Source organism: Rissa tridactyla, chromosome 8 (assembly GCF_028500815.1).
Source record: "Rissa tridactyla isolate bRisTri1 chromosome 8, bRisTri1.patW.cur.20221130, whole genome shotgun sequence".
Classification (NCBI taxonomy): Eukaryota; Metazoa; Chordata; class Aves; order Charadriiformes; family Laridae; genus Rissa; species Rissa tridactyla.
In genome coordinates this window covers 52,316,587-52,326,261 of record NC_071473.1, presented here as the reverse complement: position 1 = coordinate 52,326,261, position 9,675 = coordinate 52,316,587, and the positions used below count along the sequence as shown (strand labels likewise).

Below are 9,675 nucleotides of genomic sequence, written 5' to 3'. Positions count from 1 at the left end.
TTGTGGTTGCGGGGGAGGGGGGAAAAAAAGTTTAAAAAAAAAAAATAATCAATAGCCTTATAGCATCTATATTTTTAGTGTTACCTCGGGCGATTCTAAGCTGCCGGTCGGAGCTCCCCACGCAGGGCTCAGCCTGGGCCCGGGAGAGATGTGCCACCTCTCACTCTCACGGCAAGACACACGCCTGGCATTACTGTGGCAGGTCGATCGACGTCCCCTGAGTTTCACACCACCAGCCCGAGCCCTGAGCGGACGCAGAATTGCAGCAATTTAAGGGTATATATTTAACCGCACGTGCAGCATCCCAGCAGCACCCAGGAGGAAGGCGGGTAACACCAGGAGGTGGCCAAGCCTGGTGGTCCCCACGAGCAGGACTGGTGACTTGACGGTTGAAAGCAGTTGTTATCACTTAAAAATGCTTTGGAGGGTGGGGGTCACCGTCTCCAGAATAATCCGGGGTGCCCAGGCGCGTTCCCAGTGCCACCATCCTTCATTCCCACCGAGCCTGGCCGTGGAGCCGGACGACCTGCAGCAAGCGTGATTTATCTTATATGAACTTATTTATGACTCCGAAAGATAAAACCAGGAGCAGAAGGACAAGGGGGTTGTGGTGGGTGAGTTGCCAAAGCTTTGGGGCCATCATTGGGCCCCCCCTGTGCCATGCGGGACCCCCCGAGCCACCTCCCTGGTGCAGGGTGACGCGACGCTCTCGCTGGACAGAGTTTTTCTTGCTGCTCGTGACATTAAGGTGCACTTTTATAAGATGCAATAAAGAGACTAAACTCTTTCCCCCCCCCGAATTATGAAAGTTAGGGGCCTTTCTTGGCCTAATACCATGGCTCAAAGAAATCCCTGCTATTACCTGATGTAAATATGTATTAATTAAAGCACTTTGGAAATGCAGAGTATTGACCTAGGGGGCCGTAATGGCTCTTCTCGAGCAATTACAATCTATCATAAAGCTACGCATTTCGGGAGGGTGGTTTTTTTTAGAGGCGCGTTATTGACCCGAGGGCCGCGGGCAGATTCCTCCCCTCGCACAGACCCTTCCCGCCCCTGGGCTCGCATCCTTCCCGGGGAAATCAATAGAGGGGGAGACCCTAAATCCCTCATTTTTAATAAATACGATGTATTTCATCCCGTGCCCTCGCCGCCCTGTGCCTCCTCTCCCGTTCCCCATCGCCGAGGGCACTTTTGGGACTTCCCACCCACCTGCAGACCCCCGGAAACACCCAGAGCAAAATATTTATACATAAAAGAAAAACTTTGTGCTTTCCAGTGGTGGAAACCCTTTACAAATAAAGCATTCGTCTCCTGAGACTTACACCTTCTAATTTAATTTTCCCCTAAATCAAACAGTGTATTAATCCCCAATAGAAAACATGTTCCAGTTGCACAAACAATATTTAAATGGTATAATAGGGACATCTTTTATAAATACTTCTAACAAATCCTGAAAAAACCCGAATGTGTGGGCTATAATTAATCGAAATGCCAAGTGCCAGCTAACCAGGGAAACTCCAGCATCATAAATCTGCCCCGAGCTTTCTCACACATGCTGATGGATGGGGACTCGGAGCTTAAATATTTAACAATCAATAATTCAAATACCTATCCTACCCTATTAAATTTGTCACATTTATTTATAAATGCAACATCCAGCTGAAGTTTCTCTAAAAGTTGCGTGTCTTCCAACCCAATAGCAAAATGCGGCATTTCTTCGGCTTTGGAACTAAAAAAAAAAGACAATTTCTGTGGGGAAATAAGGAACAATGGGGGGAAAAAATTAAACCCCCGTGTAGCGAAATACTTGGCTGCGTCTCCTTCATCCTAATAGGTTTGGATAATGCTGTGTGCAGGCAGGTGTTATGTTGTATGAATCACATTTATAGGAACATTTTCCAATTTCTTCGCCGCCCAAGGCAGGGAGCTGCCGTTCATCCTCCGTCGATGAATATTTCTGCGGCGCAGGGCGGGCTGCGGGCCCTGCCCGCGCGTCTCCCCCTCCTGTCCCGAGCAAATCGGGCGGAAAAAAACACGGAAAAAGAGGTGGGTTTGGGTCTGACCCGAACCGCAGCCACGCTTTGCTTTGCCCCTGGGGAGGGAAGAGCAGGACAGAAATAAACACATGGTGGGTCCAGCACTGGCAAGAGAGGCCAGTCACTGGCTAATAATAATAATAATAATAATTAACAACAACAACAAACTTGCCAGTTTGCAGCACCAGCAGCCTAACTCTATATTTCAAAGGTTTTTTGGGGAAAACAGGGATGACCGCATGGTTTATCAGGTGGCCCCTCTCCTCTCCAATGGCCTGGATGAAATAACGCCGCCGGGGAAAGCTCAGCCGCGTTTCCATCCGCCCGGAGGAAGAGGATGTGGCTCGGAGCATCCCGTTTGCCACCTGGCCGTGCCTCCAGCCACCTGGGCAAGGAGGGTCCCTTTGCCCCCTGAGCATCATTCATCTTAAAGGAGCACCAAAACTCACCCAAAAGGTCACGAAACTCCTGAACCCACATTTCCGGAAGGATTTAAAAAAAAAAAATCCTGGCATTGCCTACGGGTTAGGGGAGGTGGGGGGTGCCGTCCCCGTGTCCCCGTCCCTGCCGGAGCGCGCCTGCGGGCACGAGCACCACTTACGGCGGCATAAATCTCCATCACAAATTTATTGCCATAATTTATCAGCTCATGTTGCTGAATGGCCAAGCAGTTAATTTTAAAATGAAGTGGCGCTATTTTCATTAATACCCTTGTGCTAACTACCTATCACAACACGCGGAGGCAATTAATACCGTGTTGCTGAAGTACCGAACCAATAAATATTTCCAGTCTTGGCTTGTCTTCGGCAGATTAAAGACAGCGGATGAACCCACCGCCTTGGTACTACTCCCCGAGCCCTTTTCTTGTCGCATCATCAGGAACACTTACAATTAAGGAAGAGATTAAGTAGCCAGATCCGCCAGTAACGGGAATTTAAAAGGAGGTTGTTTCACGACACGTGAGTAATCCCTTCAGGATATCTGTGCAATAACAATAAGGTTGAGAGAAGATTGACAATTTCTGAAGATTATGTATCAGCAATACAAAAGAAATTTGGCTGAGTCCACATTTGGGGAAAGAAAGGCAAAAACACCCAACGTGTCAAAATTCGGTAGAAATAACTTTGTCACCACCACGTTCGCTGCAACTTCACCCCCCACCACGCCACGGAGCGTCCTTTTGAGGAAAAAAAGGGCTTGCATGCCCTGGGATTTATGGCCTGAATGGGTGTTTCAGCCTGTATTTCTTCCACTGATGAAAAATCAAATGGTGATAAATGAAAACTCACTCAAAAGGGAGCGCCGGGGCAGCAGGTTTTTCACCCGGCACAGAAACACACGCCTCTCGCCGTGCTTTGCACTGTACAGATCTCCCTGTAAGCGCATCCCATCGCTTCTCCCTCCGGGGCAGAGCAGCAACCGCCCGCGTTTCTCTGCTTAAACACCACCTTGGACCTTTTCCACCCAAAGTTTTTAATTTTCTGTTCGCGGGCTATTGCGTATTCTTCTTGCATCCCGAGGCCAGCTGACACATTTTGATAGCAATAAATAATAAATGGGATTTATTTCCTTAGATGCTGATGGAGACCTTTTCTTCCGCAGGAAGAAAGAGAAAGAAAGAGTGAAACAAAAGGTGCAAGAGAAGGAGCGAGGAAGCGGGAGATGGTGCCCAAGCTCCCAGCGCGGCATCACCCCCACGGGGCAGGGTCTGGCCGCCCTCCTGGAGCCCCTCCTGGTTCCTCCACGGAAACCCAGTGCAGCCTCAGCCCACGGCCTCAATAATAAAGGGTATAAATAAATAGTAGTGAATGATTTTTGTAGGGGGAGGCGATGGAGGAGAGCGCAGGGGTCGGGAGCGAGAAAGGGGCAGCATTAAGGAGCCGGAGGTGAGCACAGCACGGGCCGCGCAGGCCGCAGACGGGGCGACGGGGAGGAACCTTCCCTGTAATTCAACTTCCCTGCGTAATTCAGCTTTTTTTATTTTTTAAAAAAGCATATTTTCATTTTTCTGCGTGTATTCGCCCAGCCATGTGCGCGGGGGGGGTCCCTGTCCCCCTCCCCCCCCCTCCTCCCATCCCGACACCCCCTGCTCGGAGGGGGCACCCAGCTCCTGCGGCCCCCGGCCAGGCGGGCCCAGACCTGGGCTCGTCTCCGAGCCAAAGGGGCACCGACACCATTTGGGCTCCGTTTTGCTGCCTCGAGACGAGCTTTCTGCCCCAAAGTGGGAGCCCTGCCCTCCTTCTCCCCCCTCCTCCCGGGGCTGGTGGGGGGATCGCCGCTGGTGAGCCCCGGCTTGGGGCACTGTGTTTTCTGTGAGGGCAGATTTGGATTTCCTTAACATTTAATCACCTTCATGAGAAAAAAATCTGAACTGAATGGGCTCCAACTGTCCTCAGCTGCTCCACCGGGCAGCGGTGGCACCAGGGCAGCCTCCGAGGACAGTGACATTACAGCCGTGCCCAAACCTGCCGTCCCGGCCCTGTGGCCTCAGCCCAAGCTGCGCGGGGGTGTGAGAAAGGAAACAGAGGCGGTTTATGAGTGTCGGGCAACTATTTGTTAGAAAACACTCATTTCCCCCAAAATAACATGGCGTTGCAGCCGGTGCTGCCCTGGGAAGGGCTGGTCCCGGTGGTGCCTGTCTCCCGTCCCCCAGGGCCCCGTGGCAGAGCTGCTCCAGCCCCCAGTGATTTTTTTTTTGGCTAGAAAACAGCCCGAATGGCTTAAATGCAAAAAATTCCTTTCTGCAAATGTTAATTTCTGCACCTATCTTTTAAGAAGAAGGCGCTGCACAGAGAAAAGCTTTAAAGAAAACTTTACAGGTTGTAATGAAACCTATTTTTTCCGTGTCCCACACCCGCAGAAGCCTCGCAGAGCAGCTGAGCGGGTACCGCAGCTCTTGGGAAATGCGGTAATATTTTTAAAGTTTAGCTACCCTTATACAGTAGCATTTGCAGAATTAATTAATCTCCTCAGTCTTGCCCAGGTGTGCTTCGTGTCTTTACTCTGCGTGATTTAACCTGCAGAGGTTCGCTGAAGATTAATCCGTTATCGTGCGAGGAACGAACTTGCATTGAGGGGACACCGCCAGCACGGGAAAGTACGGCCCGTGCGACAACAGTGACTCGATTTAATGACATATCCCCGGGATTTGGGAATGGCAACTGCCCAGGAACCCCCAGACCTGCCCAGGTGCCCAGAGAGGCCGACGCCACGATGGCGGCGATGGCCACGGCCCCGTGGCCGCCCACCCCTCCCCGTGCCCAGCTGAAAGTAAAGAACAACACAGCCCGTTAGCATTAGCAATTTTTTATTTTCCTTTTTTGTTGCATAGGAAATGCAGTACTTGCTTCCAGTAATTGTATTGTAATGTGAGAAGGTGGTAGCACTAATGGTTGAATACAAGAGTTAAACTAATCCACACCAGCTCAAAAAACCTGCGGAGACTTAGTTGAATAAGAATGGATGCCCACAGTGATTCTCAACCAATTACAATTTTTTTCACAGAACACAGTAAAACTAAAATGGTAACTATGAGAGTCAATACAAGTATACTAGAGGCACGAGGGGCCTGACTCATAAAAAAAAAATGAACACGACATGGTATTAACACGGGTGTCAAGTGAATTTGCGGCAGATCTTTCACACGGCCGGTGGAAATTTTAGCGCCCCCAATTTCCAATTGTCGCTGCGGGACTCGGCGGGGGCCAGGCCGGGGCAGCGGGACAGGGCCAGGACAGAGCTCCAAATGGAGATTTCTCCTTGATTGTATTGCCAAAGCAAAGAATTTCACGGGCCTTTCCCCAGGGCAGCAGTGGCAGCCGGGCGCCGGGGGCAGGAGCAGGCAGCGGCGGCGGGTGCCAAGCCGGGCACTCTCTTCCTACCGTGCTCCATCTACAAACGCATCTTTTTTTCTTTTTTTTCCCCCCTCATATTAATTTGTGGATGCAGATAAAAAGGCGGGGGGGGGGGGGCGGAATTTCACCCAACACAATTGTTTTTGTTCATGCTCGAGCATAGAAGATTAACTAAGTGGAAAATAGTCTTCCCTAAAAAACCAAAAAAAGCGTAGAAGTACAAAAGTTCACATTGTGTACGAACGTTTGCCTTTGCAAAGGTTTTTCTCTAGAGCTCAGAGGTAGCGATCTGGCGTCTTTTTTTGTTGTTTTTTTGTTTTGTTTTTTTTTTCCTGGTACGGACAAGATCTCGTTTGTAACCGAGCAGCCTCGTACCACCGCGTTCCGCACCCCTGGCATCGCCCGGAGCGTGGCGTCTCCCTGCCTCCCCCCGTTCTCCTGCCAGCCGGCGGTGGGAGCATGGTCCTGCGCTGCCCCGGCCCTTCCTGGACCCTTCCCGGGGCTCCGCTGGGGTCCGGGGGGGACGGCCAGGGGAAGGGGAGGGAGAGGAAAGCGGGGCTCGCCCAAGCGCGGGCTGGGAGAGCAAACCATCCTCCATTTTTGGCCGGGAAAAGCCCACCACCAGCCTCCCGTGTTAATAGCAAAGGAGCTTTTATGAATCGGGCCCAAAGTTTGTACAGAGTTTGTTTGAAGAAAAATATTGCAACTGTGCATGAAACTAAACAACCACATGAGGTTTTTTTTTTTCTTTTTTCTTTTTTTTTTTTTTTTTCAAAAGGGTTTTTTTTTTTTCTTTCTATATGAGGAAGTCTGGTGTGAAGAAGGGTCAAGCATGGGGTACCTGGTGAACCGCTGCCCATTAAGAAATCTCTCGCAACGTCAGCTCGATCAGCTCGGTTGTGGGTTTAAAGGACTGTCCCCCAAATTTGAACTTTATGCGGCTGTTCTTTCAGAGCAAGCTCTCTGAATTCTTAGGGTAGCTTTTTGAGACGAAAATCTTAACCAGGCACGGATTTCTGGTCTCAAACACCATGTCCTGCCCTCTAGGAACGGAGAGGAGGAAAAAAAAAAAAAAAAAAAAAACCAAACAAAAAAAAGAAAAAGAAGAAAAGGAAAAAAAAAAGAAAAAAAAGAAAAAAAACCCAAAACACAAGTAATACTGAATTTAAGTAAATGTATACCTCCAAAATACTGAAAACACCCCAAATCAAGAAAAGACAGAATTTGCGTTCTCAGTGAAATATCTTTAAACCTATCTGACAAGAACCAAGTCAGAAAAAAAGACTAACATAACTTTGAGTAATATTCATACAGCTACTAAGCATTATGGAATAGCATGCATTAATATTGTACGGTTATTTTACATCACCTATATCAGAAGGTTCTGACAGACAGCGAAGGCTACCGGTGTAGAAAAAATCTTACTTCAGAAGAGCAATATAATACAGATTTCACAGGCACTACATTTTAATATATCAGGTATTATGCTGGTTTTCTTATAATTCTTTCTGTCCTAAAGCTGGCATTATAACAATGACCGAAAAGGCAAGGATCGAAGTAAACGGAAAGTAGATACCAAAGTTGATATATTCTTTTCTTTTTTTTTCTTTTTTTTCTTTTTTTTTCAGATAGATTAGTGCATAGTTTTCATGCAGATAAACACTGCTATGCATTTACATTGTTGGAAAGCAGAGTGAATTGAGCCCAAGTTGTCACATTTTTGTAAATCATTTTGCCAGCCTGTAATAGCACCATGTAATGGATTTGCATTAAACATTAAATTGATTTCAGAATTGGTGACACAGTATTCACTACAGTTAAGTGCTATGGAATAGCTTCAATGTTACCTGCTATATATCAAAGCAATTTTCATCCCACTGCTTTTTTATTGGAAAAAATAAAAGGAAAATGTACTCGATACTAATTAGACTATTGCGCAGCCTTGGACTTGATGATGGCATAGCTGGGTTTACTGTCAAACAGTAATACATGCATTGACTTCAAGACAAAATTGGCATTGTAAGCTCGATTTAATGAAAATCCTGCCTGGCAGGCAGTGTTAACTTCACAAGACCTGCCTCCGACAGACCTCATGAGGTTTATTTTGTTATTTATTTATTGTTTAGGTGCCATTGAAGCTCTCCTTACATTGTCATGCCGGTTATGGTTTTAATTTTGTTCGATGGAGGCCTTCTACCAAAAAAAAAAAAAAAAAAAGAAAAAAAGAAAAAGATATTTCCAGAGACACAATGCAAAGTACAATATTAACTGACATTCTTTAAAAAAAAAAAAATAATTCACCACAAGGAAAAAAAAACTGTTTTAGGCTATGTATCTGGGTTTTTTTGTATTTTTGTACAGTAAATATTTTATAACACTGTTACTACAAAGCTGCAAATATACGGAACAAAGAGAACTAGAGAAAGAAAAAAAAAATGTTAGAGGGATTTTGCATATTCCTGTGGGCTGACTGAATACTGTGGAGTTGAGAAAACTTGGTGTTTCTTTTCCCCTTCGACCTTAAGGGGAGGGGGAACAAGCAACAGAGACAAAGTGTACCATGGCTGCCTAAACTCGAAGCCCGAAAGTTTTTCTTATAAAGGAGGAAGAATAAATAATAATGGCATTGCTGGGGTGTGCGGCATGATAAAAGCAAGTGCCCTCGCTCAAAAAAAAAAAAAAGAAAAAAAAAAAGAGGAAAAAAAAAGGAAAGGAATTAACTTGAGAAGAAGTCAATTCGCGCTAAGCCATTTCTCGGGCTTTAAATTTGGATGGGGGGGGTGGGTGGGTGGGCACAGGTCAGAGTATTTGTGGGTCTGACGGATTCTGGAGCGAAAAAAAAAAAGCCAAACCAACCCAAAATCAGAAAAAAGTTGTTCGCGTGACTCAAAAAAGAAGGAGGGGAGCGGGAAGGGGACCCGAGGCGGAGAGCGGGGGCTCCTGCCTGCTCCTGCCTGCACACCCCCGGCGGGACCCCCGGCTCGGCGCCCGCTCCGGAGGGTCAAACACTGTCTGTTCCCTCCACCTGCACGGAACGGAGCCGCCGGCTTTCCCGCCTGGGAGCAAGGTGAAGGAAACTTGAATTTAGCGTGTAATACTTTACAACCCCTGTTGGTTAACACCCTTGACCGCCTACCTAATGTTTTAAAGCCTTTAAAACATTTTTTTTTCTCGCAATTCTGCTCAGAGTTCCCTAACTTTAGCGTCATCAAACTTAATATGACAAAATACCTTCAAAAATACAGCATACCTGTAATGTCCATTTACAATGGTTCTTCAGTAGCCTATACTTCTCAAGCATAGGAATATGCTATACCATTGAGAGAAGAAAAATAACTGTATTTAAATACATACAAAAAGGAAACGGGAAAGTTTTTAACTTAAATCCAGTTCCCAAAGGAAAAAAAAAAAAAAAAAGCAATTCTATGAACGCTGCCTTTATAACGAACAATCAGAAATTCCACTAAGCTAATTTGACAGAAATTTTTCCTCATTTAAACAACATTACAAAAGTCCTGCATTATAAAATAGGGTAGAATAAATCAGTGTAATCAATAAAACTATACAACATACAAATTACATATCTTCTGAGTGGGCAGTTTAATTCTCTCTCTTTGCAGCCATGACTACAACATGCTCACTAAAAACAACTAACTGCCCAAACTATTGCTTAGTTTGTTTTGTTTAAAAAAGGGTGCAATTTTATTGTATATACAACCAATTTACTGGTAATACCTTGTCTCATAGCAAGGTTCTGACAAAATGTTTGTCTAGGCTTTTTT

The 9,675-nt window shown here is 46.4% G+C and overlaps 1 protein-coding gene across 11 annotated transcripts in view; it reads right to left on the bottom strand.

The window, feature by feature from the left end:
* Nucleotides 1–5,329: 5,329 nt before the first annotated feature.
* Nucleotides 5,330–9,675, bottom strand: part of NFIA (nuclear factor I A) — a 258,402-nt gene continuing 254,056 nt past the window's right edge. For all 11 annotated transcript variants that reach the window (XM_054211819.1, XM_054211820.1, XM_054211818.1 and 8 more), the window contains one exon: nucleotides 5,330–9,675. This exon is cut by the window's right edge and continues 3,016 nt beyond it. The gene's annotated coding sequence lies outside the window, so the exon portion shown is untranslated.